A 25,027-nucleotide genomic window follows, 5' to 3' on the forward strand; every position below is an offset into this window, starting at 1 on the left:
ATGACACTAGTCATGTATTTAAAATGATGTTTGATTTGATTTTCTTACATTTGTAGTAAGCCTGCCATGTCTTTTCTTCATTATACACAGCTAAAGCCAATCTTGCAACTGCCGGTCTGTGGGGTCTGATCTGGTTTTGTTGATTCTAAAGCCTTCAGCATATTTGGTTCACTAATATTGCAAGATTTATTTCTTATATTCTAATTAGACCCTTAATATTGGCATATCTCTATTCTTCCTAGCAATAAATCACTTGTTTGCATATGTATTATGGTCATATACAGTAACACAAAAACAAATATTGAATGTCTTGAACACCCAAGACCCTGTGTTAGGTGTTATGGGATACTGTGAAGATAATCCTTCTTCCACCTGCCATAATCATTTTTCTTTAGAAACAAGGTGAAATGTGCATACATAAATAGCTCTAATGCAAGGCAGGGAAAAATATGTGCCATTAGAGAAGTCTAGATAAATCAGACTAAATTTTGGGGGGACAGTTGCATATATAGCTGGCTAGAGGGATCTAAGTCAATTACTCAAGAAGGCAGCATTTGAGTAAAGTATTGAAGTATAAATAGTATCCCATATATAATACTGGAGGAAAAGAGTTTTCTAGCCCAAAGATACAACAGGCTTAAAGGCACAGAGTAGAAACACAGATGTGGACCTTCCTGTGGAGCAAGGAGCTTTGTTTTCAGAGAAAGCAGAAGTTTTTCTTTTTCTTTTTTTTCTTTTCCCCTTTCCTTTTCCTTTTCTTTTCTTTCCCTTTTTTCCTTTCTCTTTCTTCCTTCCTTCTTCATTCTTTCTTTCTTTTTATTCATGCATTTATTCAGTAAACTTCTGATTGGAGCCTTCTATGAATCAGAATGTGTTAGACACTAGGGCTACAAAAAAAGAAAGGAAATAAAATTCTTTCACTCTAATGTTTTACTTTCTTGTAAAAACTAATAATAATAACTAATAATTATTATGTGCCAGGTATATTCAAAGTGCTTTACCACTATTAATTACTTTAATCCTCATAAAACATTATGATGTAGTTACTATTAGCTCCATTTTGTAAATGGAGAAACTAATGCAGAGAGAAGGTAAGAAAGCCGATCAATTTATATAGCTAAGGAATGGCAGATTCAGGATTTAAACTCAGGAATCTGGCTCCAGAGTCTGCTTTTAAGCACTACATTCTGCTACATAATACATGAATTGGTAGATAACTCTATGGATAAATACAGACAGATTGTGAATGGCCTTGAATGACAAGCTAAGAAGTTTGACACTATCAAAACTATAATTTTAAAAGATCATCCTGGCAGCAGTGAGTAAGATTGATTGAAACAGCAAAGTTCTACAGCAAGTGGGAGGCTGTTGTTTTACTCTAGATGACAGATGATGAAGTTTCGAGCTAGGGTGGTAGCTGTGATAATACACAGAAGAGAACTGTATCGGGGTAGAATTAACAGGAATTGGTTAGGAGAACAAGAGTCAAATATGATGACAGTGGCATCAGTCAGTATTCTGTACATTACAAGTGACAGGAAACCAACTCAAACTTGCTTAAATGAAAATGAGAATTCATTGGTTCATATATTTGAATCAAGACATTCCTTCTTGTGCTGTTTCTCAGATCCACTTTCCCTTACTGGCTCATCTTCAGGTAGATTGCATATATGTGGTGGTGTAGATGGCTCCTGGACTCCAGAATTACATCATCCAAGAGGCTGGAAAATCTCCATCAAAAGGGAGCCTCTTCATATGTATTTCAATCAGAAAGTAGTGAATGGCTCTAGTGACTCAATTTAAGTCAGCTTTCCACCCCAGGAGCTACAGTTGGGATCAACCTCTTTTCAAACCCTTAGACAAGGAGAGAGGAAAGATCTTCTCAAAAGAAAGAGGTATAAGACAAAAAATAAGGATTCACGTAGCCAACATTTTGAGCCTAGTTACTGAGATTGTGATAGTGCCCTTTATCAGAAATAAAGCATATAAGAAAAGGGTTAATTGGAGTTTGAAAATGAAGAAAATAATTCATACATATTGAGCTTAAATATTGGCAAACTACTTGGGTAGAAAGACTAGCAAAGAATTTGAAATTATACTTGAGTTCAGGAGAAAGGTGAAAGCTAAATACAGAATATTAGAAGTCAAGTAGATAGAGAAATGTTTGCTGAAACTGTAAACTTTATGAGATTAAGAAAAATGAATGTCACAGATATGAAAGGAGACCCCAAATCAAATACTGTCATTGATACTGAGAGATGAGGGTTCTAAGAAGACAGATTGGTCACCAAGCTCAAAAGCCCCAGCTAGATCAAGGAAGGGTTGATCAAAGCTATTTTGTCTAGAGAAACAGCAAATCAATGATGGCCTCCAAGAGAACAACTTCAGGTGAAACAAAAGCACATTGTGAGGAATTAAAGAATCAATGAGGGAGAACAGAGTAGCCTCCAGTTGTTAGCTAGTCTACTAAGTAGCAAACTATGTGATCATGGGCAAAAACCTAAAATCTTGAAGGCTCTGTTTGCTCAAGCTTAAAGTAGAGATTGTAACAGTAATTTTGTCTGCTTTATAGATATTACTTGAGGTTATGTTCAAAAAGAACTTGACATAGTGCCTGGCAAGTCACAAGTTCTCAGTCAAGGTTAGCTCTTCGTGTGTGGGTGATACGGTGAGCAGGGAGGATGCAAGAGCAGCACGAGTTTGGAATTATTACACGACTGTTTGCAGTAAAGGGAAGTAGACAGATATATGTGGCAGATGAAAGGTGGCCACAAATTCTTTGATATTCGTCCTGTTAAGAGATGGATCCCACTTCCACTTCCTGTCTCTCGGAATGTTTGCCCTGGAGAGATCCAGTCACCATGTAAAAAGTGCAGTTATCCTGTGACTGCCGTCTGTGAGGAGACTCTGGGTAGCCATTAGAAGAGCTTGCTGAAGAGAGACATCAGACCACAAATGTGTGCCTGGATGACTTCTTAGGACCACCACCCAACCACCACCCAACCAAAACTACATGAGAGACCCTGAGTGAAAACTGCCCACTGCAACGCAATCAACCCACAGAACCATGAGTGATCATCATACATTATTGTTTTCAAACACTATGGTTTGTTTCCTAGCAAAAGAGAAACAGAACAGACATCACTTGTGAGAATGACAGTCAAGGGAAGATATCATTGAATTATTCTTTTTGTTGTGTTGTGTTTTCATTTATTTAGAATGTTGACCGGGGATTTATGCAGGCTGAGGATTTATGTTCTGAAGAAAAAGGAACTGAAGCTACAAAAAAGACATCAGATAGTAAATGTAGCAGGGACCCAAAGAGACAGTTAAAAATGTACTCAAGTTCTTAGCGGGGGGAGTTGACCTTGGGAAGCAGATTGAGCACCTCTTCCTCTGAGAAGGAGAGAATGAGAAGAGAGAAAGCAAAGCTGGAGGGGCAGAGTAGGGAATATGAGAGAGATCTATGTAAACAACAAGTTTTCTTCATGTGTTTTAGTCTGAACTCTCAAAGACTTGAGTCATTACATTTTTATGGCTGTTAGGACCTCCCGAAGGCTGCTGCCTCCTCCTCCTCCTGGGTTCTGTTGATTGGAATCACAGGGAGGCTAATCAGGGGACATGGAAATCGAAGATCTTAGGTCACAGCAGGATTCGAGTCATTTACTGCCAGGCTCCCTTTTGACCCAAGAATTCTGGCTACTGCCATTATTACCTTCTTTTTTACCTCACAGTACACACACACACACACACACACACACACACACACACACACATTATAAGCTTTAGCACACTTAAAGATTCTCGAACACAGATATTTTATCTTTTTTACACAGGTGAAATGGGAGAAAAAAAAAAGGAACTACAAAGTGGTGCTTTGGCAGACCTGCCAACTGTTCTTTCTCAACGTGTGCCATGCAGACACTTCTCACTTAATGTACCGCACATGCATCATCCTTGAATGTTTAGTTTTATGGCTGCAGAAGTAATTTCCGAAGGTCATCTTAGAATGAGTGAAAACCTGAAGGTTCATGCAATTTATGTTCATTTTAGATAATATTGTATAACATTTAGGAACTATCAACTTTCATTCTCTACATGTTTGATCTAGTAATTGTAAAGATGAAATATGTTATCAGCCTTCCAGGAGTGTATACCCTTGCTGTGAAAAATCATATTCCAAAATGAGTTAAAAAATGTAAACTTGTCTACTTACTTTTCCTTAACAGACTTTTCTTCATCTCCGTCACACTTCACTAGCCTTAAGAGTGTGAAGTGGGAAAACACAAAAGCAGAACACTTCCAGGAGTATAAAAGGTACAGAAAAGAATTAACCAGATTTAAAAATGCAAAGCTCTCTTTAATCTGTGGAGACTAGTTAGATATAATCTCTGGGGTTATTTCACAGGTGTATGTTAAGGTATAGTCACCATCATCAACATTTCAGGTTTATAAAAAATATTCTTGACTTTGTGGTTCATGTGGTTTGGCTCTGAGTTACAAGGTCCTTGATATTTTTATTCCTCTCTTGCTGTGATGTTGGCTTCTGTTGCCACTACCTCTTTCATCGGGACTTCACAGATCCCTCTTCTCCCAAATATCCATTCATTTCCTCTTCACTATATCTCTTTTATCAGCCCTCAAGCAGACGTTTTTCATCACCCTCAGGAAACAAACACACAAGACAAAATGAAACCAGTCTTTCTGGCAGTGCTGCCCCTCCTTGTGACACTGCCCTCCTTTTCTCCTCTCTCATCCTCCAGACTCTGAAGGGATTTTTCTACTATGTCCATTTTTAGGTCTTTGGTCCACGCTTCCTCCCGCAATGATTTCATTTGCACTTTTGCTACTGAATGAAAATGCTTCTGCATTGGAGAGAGTGGACAGGAACATCTCAGCTCTCCTGAGGGTCAGTAGGGGACAATCAGGTGTCTCTTTTCAACTCTTAACCTTACAGATGGCTCTGCATCTCTCTTATTTTGGATCTTAAGGCATTCTTCATGATTTCTTTTCCTGCTGCACTAGTCATGTCTGTATTTGTCCCTTAAATGTGTCCCCTCCACACTCATGCACATGTGGAAACACATGGTTTCATCCTCAGGTCTTGTCTTTTCTTCACACTCTACCTGGGTGAATGTGAAGGAAAAAAGAAGAAAACACATTAACTCCTAGGCCTCAGCTACCCTGGACATCCTGGAGATCTCCGGAACCTGTCTCTCTGGTGCCCATTTGCCTGCTTGAAAATGCCCAGGAACCTCAGTTCCAATTGACTAAATGTCATTTCTCTTCCATCACTCCTCAAACTTTGTTCTCTTCCCATATGTGTTCTCTCAGTTAATGGGTCATTTTGATTCACTTAACCCAGCAGCTAGCAAGCTAGGTATTATCATAGTAGATTGAAACTCACAGCCAATGTCCAACCATTAGACATACAGAACCAGCAATTTCACATGGTTTAACTTAATACATTTCCTTTTCTTTTCCTCTTCCTTATCCAATCAGTCACCAAATTCCATTTAATTTAACTTCAGAGGCCCTAAATCCATTCATTCTTCCCTATTTTTAACTTCCACTGCCATAACTCACAACCTCTTAATTGCTTGCTTATATTGTTGTGAAATTATCTGGATTAATCCTTTTGAGTCTATCCTTTTGCATTTTGAGGGTTTTCCAGATGTTGATAGTAGATTGTCTTTAAGAACAGAGATCTGTGAGCAGAGCCCCTGTTGTTTGCCTGTTTCTACAGCGTAATATTTCTTTTCAGTATTATGACATTCATGTCCTCATTCTAGATAACTACCACAGCTTTAACGTTAGCGTCCCTATCTCCCCTACCAGACCTGGCCCCCTCTAGGCATCCTAAGGTTGAACTTGCATGAGTGGCTTGCTAGCTCAGGAACAGGCTTTGCCCTTTAACGCTGCAGGTAATGATCCCAATGTGAATGTCTCACTTTTCCCCTTTGAGGATATCCCACGCAGTCTACCATTGTCACCTGCTCTATGAAATCTTCCCTGATAGACTTACTACCCATTCCTTGAACACCAGAAGAAAATTAATTGCTTCTTTTCTGTGTATACTTTAAAGGGCTCTATTGTAGTAATAATCACATTGTATGAATTATAGATCTTTTATCTATTTGAAGCTCCTGCTGTCTTAGCAGCTTTTTTTGACTGTATAGAGTAGGCATTTAAATATTGAATGAATGAATACGTAAGTAGATGAATGCATGAATTGGAATGTAAGTTTCACTTTTATTTATTCCCACATGAATGGGACATGTCAGTCAGCTCTGTCATGACTAGTCTCTCTGTGATGGCACTGAGTATATCTGTAAGTCTCTCAATTAGAATGTCACCACCTGCTGACTCTGTTGTATCAACTATTTGGAAATGATGAAAAATAGTCATTAATATTTATAATGTGTTTTGCAGTCTTAAGAGTTTTTCGTTACATATTAACTCACTCACTTTTGCAACAGCTCTGTAAATTAGGCACTGTTACAGGGAGGCACTCTGAAGTTATGACTCATTTAAGGATAAAACAGGCAGAAAATGACAGAACTAGAAAATCACCCAGGATTTCACACTGAAGCCTGCTGTGTGAGCACTGTGGATTCGGTCTACCTGGGTTGAAATCCCAGTTCCTCCACTTAGTAGCCCTGGGCCTCCTTTCTTTACCCATAAAATCAGGTGATATCGTCCCTACTAGAAGGGTTTTTGTGAAGAGTAAAGGAATTGAATATATCTATAGTTTGCAGCAGAGTGCTTGCCATTTAGTTAATATAAATGTTAATTGTTGTTATTATGCTATAGATTTTCTCTGGTAAAGAGGGACTGGACCTGTATCATAGCTAGAATCACTCTCTCTTTCTCTCCTCCCACCCTTCTCTCAACAATTAATTTAAGAAGCTGTATTGAAGAGCTGTGTGAATAGGGTCATGTCACAGAAAATAATCCGATAAGAAAAGTCATGTGGACACATGGGTAGAAAGCTAAGCACTCCTGAGTCTGTTGTTTCTAGATGTCTTGACCCAAACTAATCATAATCTAGTCTCGCAAAACTCTCAGGAGAGACTAAAAGGGGCTGTTATAGTCCAATATTGTCCCCCCACCCCAAAACTAATATGTAGAAACCCTAGTCCTCAGTACCTCAGAATATGACTACTTGGAAATAGGGCCTTTAAAGAAGTGCTTAAGTTAAAGCAAAGCCATCAGGGTGGGTCCTGACCCAGTCTGACTGGTGTCCGTGTGAGAGGACATTTGACCCGAGGAGACGCCAAGGACGTCTGCACGCAGGAGAAAGACCGCATGAAGACACAGGAAGCAGGTGGCCGTCTGCAAGCTTAGGAAAGAGGCCTCAGAAGAAACCAGACCTGCTGACACCTTGATCTTGGATGTCTAGTCTCCAGAACTGCAAGAGAGTGCATTTCTGTTGCTCAAGCCACCCAGGCTGTGGCTCGGTGGCGGCAGCCCTAGCCCGTTCGTGCAGGGGCTCCTGCTCACAGTCAGCGCAGTTTACTCAGGGAGAATCTGAGGCATGAAGAAACTTAGTGACTTGCTTCAGATCAGGCAAATCCTGCCAGAGCCATAAATGTGACAAAATCTGCCTCGGGGACTGAGTTTGTGCTTCTGCATTAAATGAATTCAAGTACAGTAGGAAGTTACAAATGCCAGGAACCTAGTGTGCAAAGAGCTAGTCCTCGTTACAATCATGTTTTAACCCAGGATGCATTCAGTTTCGCCTGGATTAAGCTTCAATCAGTGGGTTCCTGTCTACTAATTGGCTTAACAGTTTCCTTAAACTTTGGGGAAATTTTCATGAGCAATTAGGCCCTTGGTTAAATGTCAGTGATTCTGGTTCAAGTCTATGGGAGCTATAGTCAGTGATTTCAACAATTTAAAAAGAATAACTGAACTTTCAAAGTAATTATGATATTAGGACATGGCATTGATGTAGCATGCTTAACTTCCCCAATGCCCTTTCATTTCTCCTGTTTAAGATTTTATGCGGAAATGCCAATCCTATGGAAACTAAAATAGTATCCAACCTTTTTAGTACTTTAAAGAGAGAAAGAAGTAACTTCAGATAACAAAGCTCCTTTTCTATAGTAATTTTTATCATATGAAAGACAGAAGACAGAAGATAAAGCAAAAATTGATGGGAGTGTCAACGTGGTGAAAAATGCTTTTGAGTCTGGACTGAACTACTGTACGGTTTTCTTGAGAGGACTGGTCGTCTTTCAAATGAGATATTATCTGTTGTCACTTGCATAAAAAATATAGCACCTGCCTCCGCATGTTTCTTCTACTTTGAAGAGTTTTCCTTGGTTAGACCTGAAAGGTTGGCCAGTGGAGGCAAAAAATTTGCCTTTGTTTTCTTGGGTCAGCAGCCCCTGAACTCAAACTCTTTCAGATTCAAAGTTGAAGTGCTATTGTCTGCTTTGCTGAGTTCATCTATTGTTCAGACTTCCCTGTTTACACTAGTGTGAAAGAACATATTCAGAAGCAGCTTTACAAGAAGCTACTCTAAAATATACATGTACCTATTACTTATTGAACACACTGTTCTGAGCTCAATGCTCTGTCCTAGTTTCTGTGTTCTTTTTATTTCAGTTTTTCTGGAAGTTCGAAGCTGATCTCATAGTACACAATTCACTCTCTTACTAATTCAGTAAACATTATTCATGGAACCCATTTTTTTTCTATGTGCCAGGCACAATTCTAGAGATAAAAAGAAGAAGATAAAAGCCCTGAAAGAAACCACAGTCTAGACCTGAACTGTTCAATAGTGTACACTAGCTGCACGTGGATTTTTAGGTTTAAATTTAATGAAAATTAAATAAAATGGAGAATTCAATTCCTCGGTCATACAAACCACTTTTTATGTGCTTAATAGTAATATGTGACAGTGGCTACCCTACTGGACAGTGCAGAGGAACGTTTTCATCTTTGCCAAAAGTTCTGCTCTGGTCTATGATATTAACATATTCCAACAGCTTGCATGTTCTGAGGAAGCATAGTCTAATTCTGTTTTTTCTGGGCAATACTATGGAGCAGTCCAAACTATAGTAGCCATGGTTGGGAAAAGTAATTGATGAAAAAGCAAGCATCTTTTTTTTTTTTTTCACTATTGCTTTTTTCAACTGTTGTAAACCTGATTTACCATAGCCATCTGAAGATGTCGAGGTTGTGCTACAATAGACAGCAGAGTGTGGCATCTTGGGTCCCCAGGGCTTCAGAGAGATGGACGTTAGATAATCAGCACAATTACAGAATTATACAAACTGTTTTAAAGGTTTTTTTTTTTTTTTTAAGATCAAGGATTCGTGTCAGGGTTAGCAGGGAATCTATACAAGGTGCTCTCTTGGAGAGCCACCATTCCAAAGGGTTAAGAGGATCAAAAACTTGAATTTGGGAGACAAAGCTAGGCTTAAGAACAAGATGAGTAAGAGTAATGAACCAACCAGAGGGCAATCCAGATGGATTTCAGTGTACAGATACCTTGCCGCCTCTCCTAAATACATTGATTGTGAGAATTTAAAAGTGAATGCCATGCCACTCTTTTTCAGAAATAATATGGGCAGCTTCGGGGTGTGTGGGGTCATGGTTAAGATGAAGGAGGTAACTGCAGCATGAAAATTGAATGCCTCTATGATACTTGTAATTGAATTAGTTTCTTAATAAAAGCTGTAGTTTTTGCTTCCCATACTTTTCTAATTGCATACCTTTGAATTCATTACTTGAGGATTTAAATGTTAAGTTGTGTTGCTCTGAAAATGACTGAACATTATCACTAGTGTTGGAAAATGTACAGGTTTATTAGCATTCCTAAAAGCCATTAAGTATAATAGAATGAAAGAGAAAATGATTATCTTCACTCTAAAAATGTAAAGGTTTTCATCTATTTTTTTTCCCCCATCTTTTTTTCCCTTCTGTATGAATACAGAAGGCAATTCGGGGGACATTATATATGGGTAATTGAGCATTAAACATTGAGGTGGTATTCTGGCAAGTCTCATGAGGTTATCAGATTTTGATTTTTGATCTTGCTTTTTTACCTACCTGGTAGTTGCTGTGAAACCCCCTCTGATAGGAATCATGTACCAACTACAGCTGGGACAGGAGGTAGTAAATGGAGCGGAGTCCAGGGCGGGTTCCTGTTGCACGCAGTTAGGGGTATGTTGTCCTTGTGAAAGCACTTCTGCTAAAGGAGAAAATGAATAAAGAACTGGTCTCAGAAGCAAACAGTCTCTGGCAATTACTGACAGGTGAGATTACAGATGAATGAAAGGAGGAAAATCAGATAAAAATGAGAGGTAGAATTAGTGCTGAAAGGAATGAAAAGAGCTATACATATTAATTCTATTCATGTAAATAGATTTCCACAGCTGGGATTTTGCTTTTTTCTAAGCATGTTTTTCCTGTCTAGTCTCTATAAAACAGTGGTTCTTCACTAGAAATAAATATAAATAAATATAGGTATATAAATATATAAATTTGGATAAGTGTGTGTGTACCTATGGCAACAAAATATCCCCATAGTTTACCTTTTGTTTAGTTGTTGGCCCACATCTCTTCAGGTTGAGGAACAAGGCTGTTTCCCTGGTTACATAAGCAAGGAGGTACCAGCTGAGAATAGAGGACTGACATCCAGCTTTTGTGTAAATGTATGAATATATGCGGAATGAGCATTTGTGATACACTCTGCAAACTACTGCATGGTACCAGCATGATTCAAGTGTGCACTCTTTGTTAAGAATTTCTAATTCAAAAGTCTGGGATTGGATAATCGAATCCTCTTTCTAAGCTGGTAGCCATGAACCTGAAATTCTCAAATAATGAAGGAAAACTATTGCTTGAGCGATTCATCTGCCAGTTTGTTGTTTTCAATACCAGTTACGAAAAAGTAAAAGACCTTGAGGATTATCTTCAGAGTTTGAAAATGCACAAGGCCTGGACTCTGGATGGCTCTAAGTTGTGATCATGTTAGTCATTTCTTCCTTTCTATTGTAAAATTTTATTCAATTTTACTACTTACAAATATCATGACAAGAGGACAAAATACTTTCTTTTACTCGCCGTCCTCCCCAAGTCTGGACATCTGCTTGTTACTATCACTTCTATTAACTCTAACTTGTTTTAAGTACTTTTCTCACCATCTCTGTCAATTTATCATGCAAGTACCAGGCTTCCTCACCTTGTCTGTGCCATGTTTGGAGATAATACAAATGTGTAGTTAATTTTATATGCATATACCTGCAGTTACTTCTCTTTTCTAAACACTCTTCAAGACCAGTTCTTCTTAAGCATGTTAGAACACCCCTTGATTTGTGTTTACGTCAGTATTATTTTTAGTGACACTGTACCCGAAACAGTCTCATGTCCCTTATGTTTCTCCTAAAGTTTCTACTCTCACTCCATAATCTTAAGATTTATAATGGCGTATATTCACTAGTACAATTTATCAGTAAGCAGACAAATGGACTACAGTGGCTTTTACAGTATGCAGTGGTATAAGGCCCAAATATACCTTTAAATAAATGATTATTTTTCATCATTGTATGTGATAGTTATCTCTCAACAGGCCTTAATTTGCAATAGGGCTAAAAAGAGAGGATACAAAATAATCTTTTCTTTATTCTTGGCAATTTATACATTTTTTTCTGACATATTTCTGATAATGTCTCACAAAACAAATTTGCAGAATTAAAACTAAAAATTTTGTCAGATATCAGTGCTTCATATAAACATCCTTTAAGTATTAATTTGCTATTTATGCCATTTCTTCCAAATGTGAAGATCACACCAATGATGTTATATCGTTAATATAGAAAATTACTTACTGTTCAGAAATTAGATGGTGACAGAGCTAAGAACTGAATTCATGAAATTCAATGCTTTTTCCTAAGTTATCAACCAATTCAGAGGAGACCCATAAAGCAGATGACAAGAGGGAACAGTGCCTTTAATCCTATGGATTTTGTTTACTCTTATGGACCATTGTTAAGTGTAGCCAAACAAATGTGCACATGTACACACAAATACACACAGAAACATGTCAGACTGCAAGACAGATGCAGACCTGATACATCTAAGGCACTGAAGGAAGTTGCATTGAATTAATAAATAGACATTATAGAATTGTTTATGAAAGTGTGAATGATCAGACTTGTATATCAACCATGATGGTGAAACGTGAATGGTTAGCAAGTCAAGTACAAGTAGTCCAACGAATCCCTATTAGCCACGTTGAAAGATGGAGTGTATTACTGAAGTGCTTTAAAAGGGAAGCTAATGTATGAACTTAAAATACGAAAAGTTCAAAATATTAAAATGCAGTGCTTTGGGCTATTATCAATAAGATTATCTACAGCACAGTTACTGCTTTTCTATCATTTCTGAATCTCTGCTTTACTTTTAGCAAGACATGCAGTTAAAGACACCAAATGGTAAACCAGTCTGTTTTTATACTTTTCAGTGATCCTGCAGTGATTTAATTGTAGAACGAATTTAAATTAATGGATAAGATGTCATTGGAGAATTATCTGTGGATTTTCAGTATCCTTACCAATGCTCGTTCCCATTATAGTAGATAATTGGAGGAGACATTTCTTAGAAATATCATATGTGGAAAAGTTCTAGAGATTCTATTTGGCAGCAAGCTAAACAGGAATCAACAGTATTCTATGAGTAGTAAAAGGCTACATTTATCTTAAATTGCATTAGTAAACGTGAGAGAAAAGAGTGGGGATGGTCATTACTGCACTTTTCACTAATGTGGCCACACCATCCCTGGAGGATTTGCATGAGTTGTGAAGAATGTAGTTTAAGAGGGCTTTGTAACTAGAAGAAAGTGAGAAAGATAGTAAATGCATCTGAAATTAATTATATTAAAATTAATTATATTGAAATATAACATGTCATAAAGCTTAAAGAAAGAAGAGACTTAAGGTGAATAACTACTCTTACATATGGCAAAGGTATATTATTCTAGTTTAAGACGGCAGAACAACAAACAGTGGGGGACATCAAAGAAAAATGTTTATTGACTGGCCAAGAAGAATGAAGAACTCTACATTTTGTGTTGTCCAAAAAAAAGGAAGGCCCACTTTAAAAAAGGACTACCATTGGAGCTAAAATGAGAATCAAGTGTGAGAATCTTCAAATTTCATGATCGGTTGGCAAGTTTGCAGACAAAGATGATTATTACCTAGCACATAAAAGTGTAATACTAGCTTTCTCTTATAATTTCTAGATTATACAGATTCAGAATGGTTCCAACAACAACAACAAAATCTAAACATATTAGTTTCACAATATTGACAATGCGACAACCTGGAAACGTAAGTTAAAACTGATACAACTAGAGAGATACATGAAAGTATGATAAAATATTTGTAGTATCTTTGTCTCAAGGGATATGGATTTTTTCCCTTTGATATTTTATGAACTGTTTTTTAAGAGAATATGATTTTTTATAGTCTAATAAAGTAACAAAACTACTTTAACTTGAGTCAAAAAAGAAATGCCACTGTATCTTTGGAAGAAATCCTGTGGTTTAATATTCATTTGTATATATTTAAAATTCTCAAAATAAGTAGATTTTGTTCAAAATATGCAGAATTTATTTAGTTGTAATTCTACTTTTTAAAATTCCATTATGTTTTGTATACTAAATGCTTAGTATAATCTCTAGAAGGTATGGTGGGTTAAATTGTGTACCCCAGAAAGTTATGTTCAAGTCTTAACTTGCAGTGCTGGTGTACGTGACCTTATTTGGAATCAGGGTCTTTGCAGATATAAGCAAGTTAAGATGATGTCATGGTGCATTAGTTTAATGATGGATGTTCTTGTTTAAGGGGACGTTGGGACACAGTGACACACAGGGAAAAGATACGTAAAGACATGGAGGGGATTGGAGTGATACATCTGCAAACCAGGGAATGGCAAGGCATCTACCAGAAGCTGAGAAAAGGGAAGGAAGGATTCTAGCCCAGAGCCTTTTAGAGAACACTTAGGACTTCTAGCCTCCAGACCTTGAGACAAGTTTCTGTTGTTTTAAGCTACATCTTTTGTGGCATTTTGTTACAGCAGCCCTAGGGAAATAGTTGACATAGATTTTTTATTAAATAGGAAATTCCTCAGGACAGTATTAATAATGAAAATACTAAGCATTTTCCCACTTTCTAACACTAGGTTATTATTTAATAATGTCTTTTTATATTATTTCCCTTTAGAGCATGCTATCAAGAATGCACTGAACTTTCATATTGGCTTAAAAAAAAGAGAGGAAACCATTAAATAATTAAATGTGTTAAACTAAAATCCCAAGAATTTGAAGACATTACCTCTCTACATCTTTATGCTCTTTTAAGCGCTCATCAGGACTTGAGATTATATTTTTTGTGTTGTTTATATGTTTATTCACTGCCCCTCACTACTGAAAGCAGTGCCTTTGGTTGTCTTCACCATGGCTGGCGCGTGGTAAGTGCTCAGAAGCATTGTGGGAGGCTCCCCACGTGGTGACAGATGCAGGCATGGCAGCTCCGGGCTTGGCATACCCAGCAGGGGACAAAGGTGCCTCAGCTGCCCTGGCTGGCTTACTAGGACGCAGCTGAGGTCATATACATCTTAAATAGGCTCTGGGGCAAGGAGATGGTGTGCTCTGCGATGCCATTGGGGGGACAGTGTTGCCTTCACTGGAACCACAAGGGGAATCAGCCCACTCAGATCTCACAGATGAGATGGTCTCTCCAACGAAAGGTTGCTTGCCATGTAGAAACAACAAATTTAAGTACAACAGATTTCAGTAAATAATTTTTCTTATATCTTATCTCACTTCTGACGTTGTCTTCTCAGGACACAAGTAGAACACTACCACTGATTTAAATATTTAAAATACACCTTACTTTCTTTAGAAAAAAAGCTGGAGTTTAACTTATTTTTACCTTAATTATGGAAATCATTTGTGGCGAGCTTTAGTTAAAGCAGTGTTTTCTCTTATTTCAGTTATTTCTATGAACAATTTTTTTTTCAGTTTCTTCATATATCCCTTAAAACACCCAATTGTATATAATGTTCAGTTGCAATAAATAAACATTCATGAAGCTGTCTGGAAGACATCCAATCTTCTGTTCCTTTAAATGAGAGGTGTTTAACCGAGGTGTAGCAAAAGGTCCGTGAACCCTGAACATGACACGCGCGTTTTGTCTTGTGTGCTCACAGAACTTTTTCTGGTTAAAGAATTCATAACTTTGAGCAGATTCTTTACTGGATCTGTGATTCTACCATAAGGAAGGGAATCAATGCCTGAAAGTAGTGGTTCTCAAATGGGGGTGATTTTGTGCCCCAGGAAACATTTCAAAAAACTTTCGGTCATTACAATGGGGGATGAGAGATTGTTTCTGGCATCTAATGGATAGAGAACTCGGATGCTCCTAAACGTTCCGTAATGTACAGGACAGGCCCCCATAGCAAAAAAGAACTGTGCCTAAAATGTCATCAGTCCCACTCCTGATAAACCTTGCTTGAGCTAATCGACTATTCTACATCTCTCCACTCAAGACTAAGATTTATAAAAAAGCATAAAATCCTCAAACTACATTATTTTAGCTTCTCTCTATGAAACTTCTTGTTCCTTGGCGTGATGTTGTCACTCAGTTTCAAGGCATGTTACAAAACTCTGTCCCTGGAAAGTGATTTTATATGCTGTGATGCTGTGAATGGGGCATCCCACGAGGGCTTTGTTTCAGTTACTTGCAGATTTCCTTTCAGATCTCATTTCTAGGAAGATCAGCTCTGGCGTATCATAAATGGATAATTTGAGGTGAGACTGATCTTATTTCTTTTTTGTTTTGATTATTAGGAAGATATAGGCAACCTGAAGCCTATCTTTTTTTTTTTTCACATAAGGAAGCATTTATTTGAGGTTTAACATGAAACCGTACAAATAAAATTTGTATAAACAAATCCACATCGAGTCATAAGAAGATAGCAAAAGACAAAGTAAAAACAAAGAAAACTAATTGGCGGCTATATACAGTTGGACAGAGCTGTGTCTTGTACACTAGAAAGTCTTTTACAAAATTATCCTCTTAGATCAGCAGGAGACCAATCTTCAATGTCGTCCTGAAAGATGGGTTACTTTAGCAATCTCCTCCTGTTCTCTCCAATGTTCTCCTTTAGTATGGCTGGTGGTTGTTTTGGTGATTGTCACCCCCTCGAGATGCCTTGCCGTAAGTGCTCTGTTGGCCACTGTAGTCTGCACGTCCCTGTCCATATCCATAGTTCCCATAGTTACCCCCAGTACAATCATAGCTGCCATAGCCACTATAGTTTTGATCACCACCATAGGCACTATTGTAATTTCCATATCCTTGATCATAATAGTTATTAAATCCTTGGTTCCAGTTTTGGCCCTGGCCTCGTCCACAACCCCGTCCACGACCCCTAGTACCACCTCGTCCACCAGCTGCAGCACCTCTACCTCCTTTTTGTTGTTGCTGTTGTCTATATACCTCTTTGGGCTGAGCAACTTTAATCTCTCACTTCCCAGAACCGATTTGATGATATCTGCTTTCTAACAATTTCTTTACTGGCTCTTCATCTATATACGTAATAAAACAAAATCCTCTTCTTTCATTTGTCTGTGTATCCATGGAAAGTTCAATATTTTCAATCTCCCCAAAGGCTCCAAAATATTCTTTAATTTGTTCTTCAGAAGTATCTGGGCTCAGTCCACCCACAAAAACCTTTTGAGGGGGGGTTCTTTCCCTTTTAAAGCTTTTGCCCTTTTAGGGTCTATCAATTTGCCATCCAGTTTGTGTTCTTTCAGTTCCAAAACCTTATCAACACTAGCAGCATCTTTGAAAAGCACAAATCCAAATCCTCTTGTTCTTCCAGTGACAGGATCTGTTTTAATTATGCAATCTACAACTTCCCCAAATCAAGACAAATACTCAGTCAGATCTTTCTTGCTTGTATCTCAGCTCAAGCCTCCAATAAACATTTTACCATCATCCTGCTGATTCTTGCTGGGATTGATCTTGGACCCCTCTGCGAATTCCTCTGTGTTGCTGTACTCGTTCATGTCCTCCATGGCGGCGGCGTTGTCGGTGGGGGGGTGCTGGTGTGCAGTCCGAGTCACAGCAGCAGTGGTGGCGGAGCGTTGTCCCTATCTTCTAATAGTGTAGTTTGGATAATCTGATTCTTGCATCACTTTGATATTCTAATATCTATTTTTCCTAGGTCTTTACTTAGTAACTTGTAATTTTTTGGTTAGATCTATCATAAGTAATTTTTAATACAATCTACATTTTTTTTTCTTCGGATGAAGTAAATAAATTTAAAATCCTGTGTATCATAGGACTTAACATGAAAGATAGCAAGTATATACAGTTGACCCTTGAGTAACATGGATTTGAACTGTGCAGGTTCATTTATATGCCGATTTTTTTTCTTTATAAAGATGTATTACAGTACTACATGATCTGTGGTTAATCAAATCCATGGATGCAGGACTGCGGATAGGGAGAAACCCCTGTAAAGTTACAGGGGGCTCCAGAGAGCCAGTGCCCCGGACCCGGCAGTGTTCAGCGGTCAACTCCAGGACGTGATTTCTTTATGCAGTTTATACCGCTTAATTCCTCAACATCAGTGCCATTTCATATTGCCATCTCTATTTAGAGTATACATTCTATATCATTTTTGTATCTTCTACAGTTACACTCTTTAGTTTATTTCCTTTATTTAACTAAAAAAAAAAAAAAGTAGCACCTATTGTGCTAAGAGGCACTGTGGACCTAAATATAAAGTTTTTTTTTTTTTTTCTCCCAGAGCTTACATGGTAACAAGGGAGATAGCTTTGTAAATCCATAATGACGAACAGAAATATGCTAATTTGTATGCTGTTAGGAATGAGGAATATGCTCTAAGTATATGGTGCAAAAAGTAGCCTCATTGAGTCTCACAGATGCTGACTGACTGAGAAGGGGGTGTATAGCTAGACATTCTCTTTTTTTTCATTTATAAAACTAAGATAGAAAATGATAGATATACAGATATATTGAAAAATGCATAGAATACATATACATATAGTATAATGTGTGATAGATACATAAATTCAGTGAACTTCCAATTGCTTTTAGAATTTATTTTGGTTGTTTTTGGTAAAGCATCCAATTTACCATGGCTTTTTAACCATTCTGTTAACCACCTTATTTCTAGCTGTATATAATCTATCTACTTAATAAGGAAGTTCACTCAGGTCATTTTAATAAAGATCAGCAAGACAAAGCTCAGAATTAGCCTGGGCGGAACCCAGGAATTTTATTATTCCCTTATTCCCCTCCCCTACAGCACCTCCCATTTCTCCACCCACCTACCAATATACTGGAACCCATTCGTTGAATCTAGTCTGCTTTGGACACATCCAGTTGAATGTGATCTAAAACAGTGTCATAACTTAGTAATGTTAGCTGAAAACTGGGTTCACCTCTTGGTGGGTGTCGAGCCAAAAGACACAACCAAGCCAAAGATGGGGAGAAGGAAGGATTTGTTACTAGTAAGGAGAACATGGGGGATCTTTCCCAAAGCAGTGTATCCCCAATAACAGAAGTGAGGAAGTCTTATGGTATGAGCACATACATATTCATGAAGGGCCTTAGATGGTAGGCGGAGCCTAAGCTTTAGCTGATGGAAGACGTGAGGGTCAGAAAAAGTCAACATCAACATCCTTTAGGCTTCACTTACCAAGGAGGTATTTAAACTCTGCAGAACAGCTCAAGACAGTGCTTTGGGCTGGTCCTGACCACTGAAATAGGACCGGAGTCTTTACAACTGATTTATCTTTCCTGTTGTTACTTCTCTTGCTTTTTGTTCTCTTAACATCTTTATTACAGAGACCTGTTCAAGGACAAGCACTGTGGCCAAACTTAGATACCAAAATGGCTAACGCCAAAAATTGCTTCTCTTACGTCAAGAAAGCCATGCCTAGTTCTCTTTCTCCAGGGACCCCCTACCCTATCTGGTTAGAGTAATAACTATACATTTAATGATCAAAACCTTTAAAAATAAAATGTTTGTTAGACTTCTTCTAATCTTAGTGTTTTTTCAAACTTTATTTCTCAGTGATTATCAGAAAGGGAATTATTGGTCAAATGCATTTGAGAAAATTACATGAGTTTTTTTTTTTTTTTTTAATTAATGAACATCCCAGGGCCTTCATTGTGTGTGGTTATTAAAAGCATTTTCCTATAACATATGACTATAGAACACCTAATTGAAAGTAGGTCATTCTAAAAAAGATTGTTAATTATGTGTTTTTTTTTTCAAGTTATCATATACTCTTATGGCAATAACTTGGTCACTATTCATCACTATTACTTTTCTAAAAAATTACATTTTCACATTAGCTTTTTTCTACAGGAGTATCAAAGCCAACAATGGTCCAGGTTCTATTATGAGTGGAGAAAGTATTCTAAGAACCCTCTTAGATTTTAATATTTATCAGGACTGTGTGATAGAGAACAAGAATGCCTGGAGCCTTTAAAAAAAATAATCTACAATTCATAATCAGGATCTTTAAAATGTAAAGTATCAGCCTCCTTAAAAATGAGGACACTCTTGTTAAATGCTAACCTTGGAGCTACTTAACTGCTGTATTTGCAGCAGGGACTAGTGTTAGTACAGGGGAAAAATAACAAACATAATTCATGCAATTTTTAGTAAATTTCAGTTTACCAAAAAGGTGTATTTGTGTATATATATGCAAAATATACATACATATGAAAAATAAGACACCCTAATTCATTTGCAATTGGTGCTGCTGTGCTTTACATCGCCTTTGGATCTGTGTGGAGATTGACTAGAGTTCACCCTTATTTTACAGTTAAATAATTGGAAGGAGGAATCGGCAGTCATGCTTCCTCTTCTTGTTTTTTAAATATGTTAGGAATTTCAAAAATAGTTGAGAAATTTGCACAGATTAAATTGGTTAGGCTTTTGCTTAAAATTAGAGCTAAAATTAAAATGAAATGAAACTCGTTCTACTGTTGAGTTTTTTTCTTCCTAAAGCATCTGGAAGCAGAGGTTGATGTGTCTAATATTATTTCAGACTTCCTAAATTGGTAAATACATACTGTGCCAAAATGGGAGGTTTGCTGAGGATCTGACCAGAGGTAGCATCACTCCTGGACTAGGCAGAAGCTTGAGGAAATAAACTCCAAATAGAGGTCTCCAGAATTAAAAGAAAAAAGAAAAGAAAAGAAAACAAAGTAAAAACAAAACACACACAAAAACTTTAAACAAGAACATTACTACTGTTTTGTCTTAATTGGCTCTGGGGATCCACCTGCTGAAATGTGGGACTTTCTTCCCAGGAAAACCCATATTTCTTCCCATATTCCTTTCACTCTCATTTAGTGTTTGAGTGAATCCACTTTCAGACACGCATTCATCCTAGACCACCTGGCTTTTCTATTATTGCAGCAAATAGAGAGTTACACTTTCTGGTCTCGAAGTCCCGAGAATCACGTTTCCAAAGGTTTGTGGTTGTTTTTCCCTGAGGTTTTTCACTTTCCTTGGGCTGTTTTCTTTTCTTTGAAATGATTAGCGGTAAAAACCTAAAAATGAAAGGAGCCTGAGGGCTTGTCATCTGAGCAGCCAGATGGGAATCTGCTGAAAGAAAGGAAAAAGGACCTGCCGACAGCTTGCCTAGGCGGGAGGAGCTCTGAGCTTGCCGGGGTGTTTGCTGGAGCTAAGTGGAGTCGTGGTCAGAACTCTGCTGTTACATTCACTTGAACACTACATAGGCTGTTTTCAGTCTGACATTTTTTCCTATTTTCATAGCTGATGAGGCCCACCAACCAACGTTGTAGGTAGAGATGGATAGTTAATTACCTGGTTGTAATCCAGACACATGCTGGATAGTTAATAGCTTCTTGGATGCTGGATAGGCTCCTCAAATTTTCTTACAATAAAATGCGACTAGTCACTCAGCTAGACAAAATATACTTGAGAAAATATACGTGAGAAATTAAATAATAGATGAAGAATGCTAGATTAGTGGGTCTCTAATCCCCTTCTGCCTGTCTCTAAAAATCTAATTCCTCCAATAAAAAAGACGATCCATGGAGGTCCATGAATATACTCAAATGAGTAATTTAGTCAAATAATTCCAAATCACTTAGATAGAGGAGTTATTTTAATATCTCCCTGCTATAATACATGATATATACTGATTTCAGTAACATTAAAAAAAAACTAAATATTATAAATCCCAACAGCATTTTGTAATATTCCACATTTAACATATTAAGTTCAACATATTAATTTATTATATGCAATATACACACATTTATGTTATATATGTGTTACATTACACATTTGAAAAATAGTAATACACATGTTATAACTTGACTTATTGTATGGATAAATCTTTATACTTGTATTCCAGGACTGCTTATAATCTTGTGGTCTCCCTAAGAGGTTGAAGACCCACAGATTTGGAATCTAGTTGATTCTCAAGAGATAGGTTATAACCTTCTTTACCAGGGTGGATGTGTAGTTTGAAAAGTATATTTACATTTTTATAACAAAGCATTTTTGGTTGGTGAGAGTATGGGGGAAAGAGAGTGAGAAAAGATGCAAAGTAGGCTCTTCAGAAAGGAGAGTTGAAACTCAGCAGAAATGCCAGTTGTGAGATTTCAGAAGTGAATACAAATTGTAGGGAGGCCGTTGCTCACATGTAAACTGTACAAAACTGCATCAGAAGGCAGAGGAGAGAGAGAAGTGTAAACAATAAAACGTCTGAATTGGAAGCAGCTTCTAGAACCTAACGGGGGAAGATTCTGATAGGGCTTTCCCCCTTGGAATCATGTTCCTCCAACGCATTTCTCCTCCATCTGGTGGGCTCTAATTGCAAAAGATAGGGTATTTTCAAAAATGATTTTGTTGAGCTAAAGTTTCTGTACTCTGTAACCTGAAGACATCAGTGTTTTCCAAAAATAAAATTTTGTTTTATTCTTATATATGGATTTCTCAAAGAACTGCACTCATCCATTTACCTCTAGAGGTTCTGATTTTCAAGAGATAATACCTTCTTGAAAAAAATTGATTTAATTTCCTCCTTTTAGTACCGAGGAAATTGAGGCTTGAGATTTAATTATTTTTACAAGAGCCTGGATCTCATTACCTAGAACTCCAAGGGAAACTTACAGAAGAAGCAAAAACACACATCCAAAAAGTCAAAGTATATCTATTAGGGAAATTATAACAGAATTTTCAAAATTTCCATATGAGGGCTTCTCTATCAAATGGGGCAAGTTCCACGTAGGTTAATGGCAACATTCATGGTGTGAGGAGATTCAAGTAGATGAATAAAAATGTCAATTTTATATATCAGAGTTAAGATCTTCACAAAGTAGATGGTTATTTTTAGAGTTGATTCTATTGATTTTCTCTGCTGTTCAGGACGCACTTGGGTTTGTTTTCCTCGTAAAGACATAGCCAGAAATTCCTGTTATGAGAAAGTAATTATATTTTTTGTAAACTGTTTTCCCCTCACTTTTGATTTTTAATCCCTTCTCCATTTTCTCTTCCAGTATTTTTTTTTTTAATTTCTTTTCTGATGTTGGTAGTGCTGCATCCCTGTCTAATCTAACATTCATGTGGGCTGTAAAGAAAATATCTGGGTTGTTTCAGTCAAATAAATTTTCTGATATACATTTGGGGATTTTAAGAAGCAAGCAAAAATCAGCCTTTCTTCCAAAATAAGCACTTAGTAACTTCAAATCCTTAGTTTTTTGTTTTTTGGGGTTTTTTTGCTTTGCTGTAGATATCTATATAAAATTGCCAATGGAATTAATAAATTCACATATGTCATTTATTGAGGATAGCGTTCAAAATTGAGTGAATTGGAAAAGAAAAGAAATTCCAGGCAAAAGTTATATCTGCAAATTGTCCTTCTAGTAAATAGTAATAGAAAACTAATGCTCAGTCCTTCTGCTCAAATCCTTAAACTCATCTCCTATATGAGAATATCCTCAGCATTGAAATTCTAGCCTGTCTTTCTGAAAAGCAATTCAAACAATTGCCTACTTCTTGCTGTGTAGTAGAGTATCTGTGACTTCTAAGAGTTTTAATTTTTAGATGGTTCTGAAACATTTCAAATGCAAGTGAAACCTATTTTAAAAAATAACATTTAAGTAAATTTTGTCTGAGCTAAATGATACTGGTGACTGAAAGAAAACAGCACCCAATCAGTCCTAAATGTGTCCTCTCCAGATGACTTCAACTATACCCAGGGCTTTGGTTCCCACCTTCATGCTGATGTCCCTCTCAATTTACTTTGCCAGCTTTGATCTCTCCAGTGAACTCCAAAGCTGCATTTCCAACTACACACTAGATGTCTCCACCTGGATATTCTATATGATTGTCAAATTCAACATGCTCCACAGTGACTTTATTGGTTTTTGTCTACCCATCCCCTTTCCTCTCTCCTGTCCCAGGAAAAATGCTTTCATTTTCAGTGGACAAAACCATCAACTCAACTGGCTATCTAAACAGCAGAGATAATTGGCTCAGAAGCAGCTAGGGCTGCAGACCTGGTGAGAGCTGATTTGGCCTTGTTCTTTAGGATTTTTTGGCTACATCATTCTTGGAGAATCAGCTTTGTTCTCAAATTGGCTTTGAAGGTTACACAATAGTTTCAGTAGTTCTAGATTTTATTTCTTCATTCACATTGTTCAAAAAGAAAGAAAGCGAATCTTCAGAGAGTTCTTTCCACAGAGCAAGAGAACTTTCTTGGAAGCCCTCGGGGTAAAAAAAATCCTCCTAGCCTCCTGGCCAACGGAAACGGAAGGTGTCTGGCTTCAGCCCGTTTCCCTAACCAGTCCTGTGGCAGGTTCTTCAACCTTGTCAGGATCCACACCTTGAACTGTGGGTGAGCAGTCCCACCGAGTCACATGACTGCTGTGTAATGAAGAATAATATATTGGATGTTGGGATAACCACAGTGTCTAGTATTCCATATTCTCCCCCTGTTTAGAGATTGTTTTGGTTACAAAAACAACTATTGAGTTAGCATAAATGAAAACATTTATTGAAAAGCATAAAAAACAATCTCAAGGAACTTAACTTCAGGGAATCAGCCTGACATTTCAGAAACTTGACAGTTGATCAGCCATGTGCTTTCTTTCCCTCTGTTGCTTCATATTCTCTCATCTCAGCTCAACTCTGCATTTCTGTTTTATTCTCTTGCTACTGTCCAGGAGTGTTGGCTTTCTCTATTTCTTTAACAGAGTGTACGAGGTCAAAAAAGACTACACAGTCAGTAGTTACAAAAGTCTTACACCCCCTCCCCATGCCTGTAACTAGGACTAGCTACACTTTTGATGTCTCAATCTCAAGTTCCAAGAATGAAAAGGATGACTGACCCATCCATTTCCAGTGGGTGTACGTACATTAGTTGTTGTGGGAGATAATGGAGTGTCACATGACATACGAGTCCCTATTCAAAGGTAAGAGGGAAAATGAACAGGAGTAAAATGGCATATTTGTGTATCATAGAAGTGTTTTTATTCATCTCGGTCCTTATGGCTTCACTTCTTCCTGAGGCAGATGAAATAATATCTACCTTTAAATGTGCTAGATCTTAAGCAATCTGTTAAACATGGTTTTTTTTATATGTATATGTATATATACACACACACACACACACATATACATACATATCTCATTTCATTCCTTCAACAAACTTATGAGAAATGCACTGTTATGTCCATTTTTAGGAGCCTGAATTGAGGCCCAACGAGATTTAATAGATTTGACAGATGGCAAACCTGATACCGTATCCCAGATGGGTCTGATTCCAAAGCCCCAACTTTTTTCACTGTTCATACCATCTGTACATGGGCTTTGGAACCAGACAGATCTGATTTTGAATTTTGGCTCTGCCACTTACTGGTCATATATTACTGGCTGACCTCTGCGTACTTTAGTTTCCTTTTCTGTAAAAATCTGAGGACAA

The 25,027-nt window shown here is 37.5% G+C and overlaps 1 protein-coding gene and 1 pseudogene across 9 annotated transcripts in view; one reads left to right on the forward strand and one right to left on the reverse strand.

Annotated features, from left to right (window-relative positions):
• The window catches only part of NAALADL2 (N-acetylated alpha-linked acidic dipeptidase like 2), a 1,176,025-nt gene that overhangs the window by 905,260 nt on the left and 245,738 nt on the right, over positions 1-25,027 (forward strand). The window lies entirely within an intron of this gene.
• Positions 15,941-17,113, reverse strand: LOC105085935 (heterogeneous nuclear ribonucleoprotein D-like; annotated as a pseudogene).

This window comes from Camelus dromedarius, chromosome 2 (genome assembly GCF_036321535.1).
Source record: "Camelus dromedarius isolate mCamDro1 chromosome 2, mCamDro1.pat, whole genome shotgun sequence".
Taxonomy (NCBI): Eukaryota; Metazoa; Chordata; class Mammalia; order Artiodactyla; family Camelidae; genus Camelus; species Camelus dromedarius.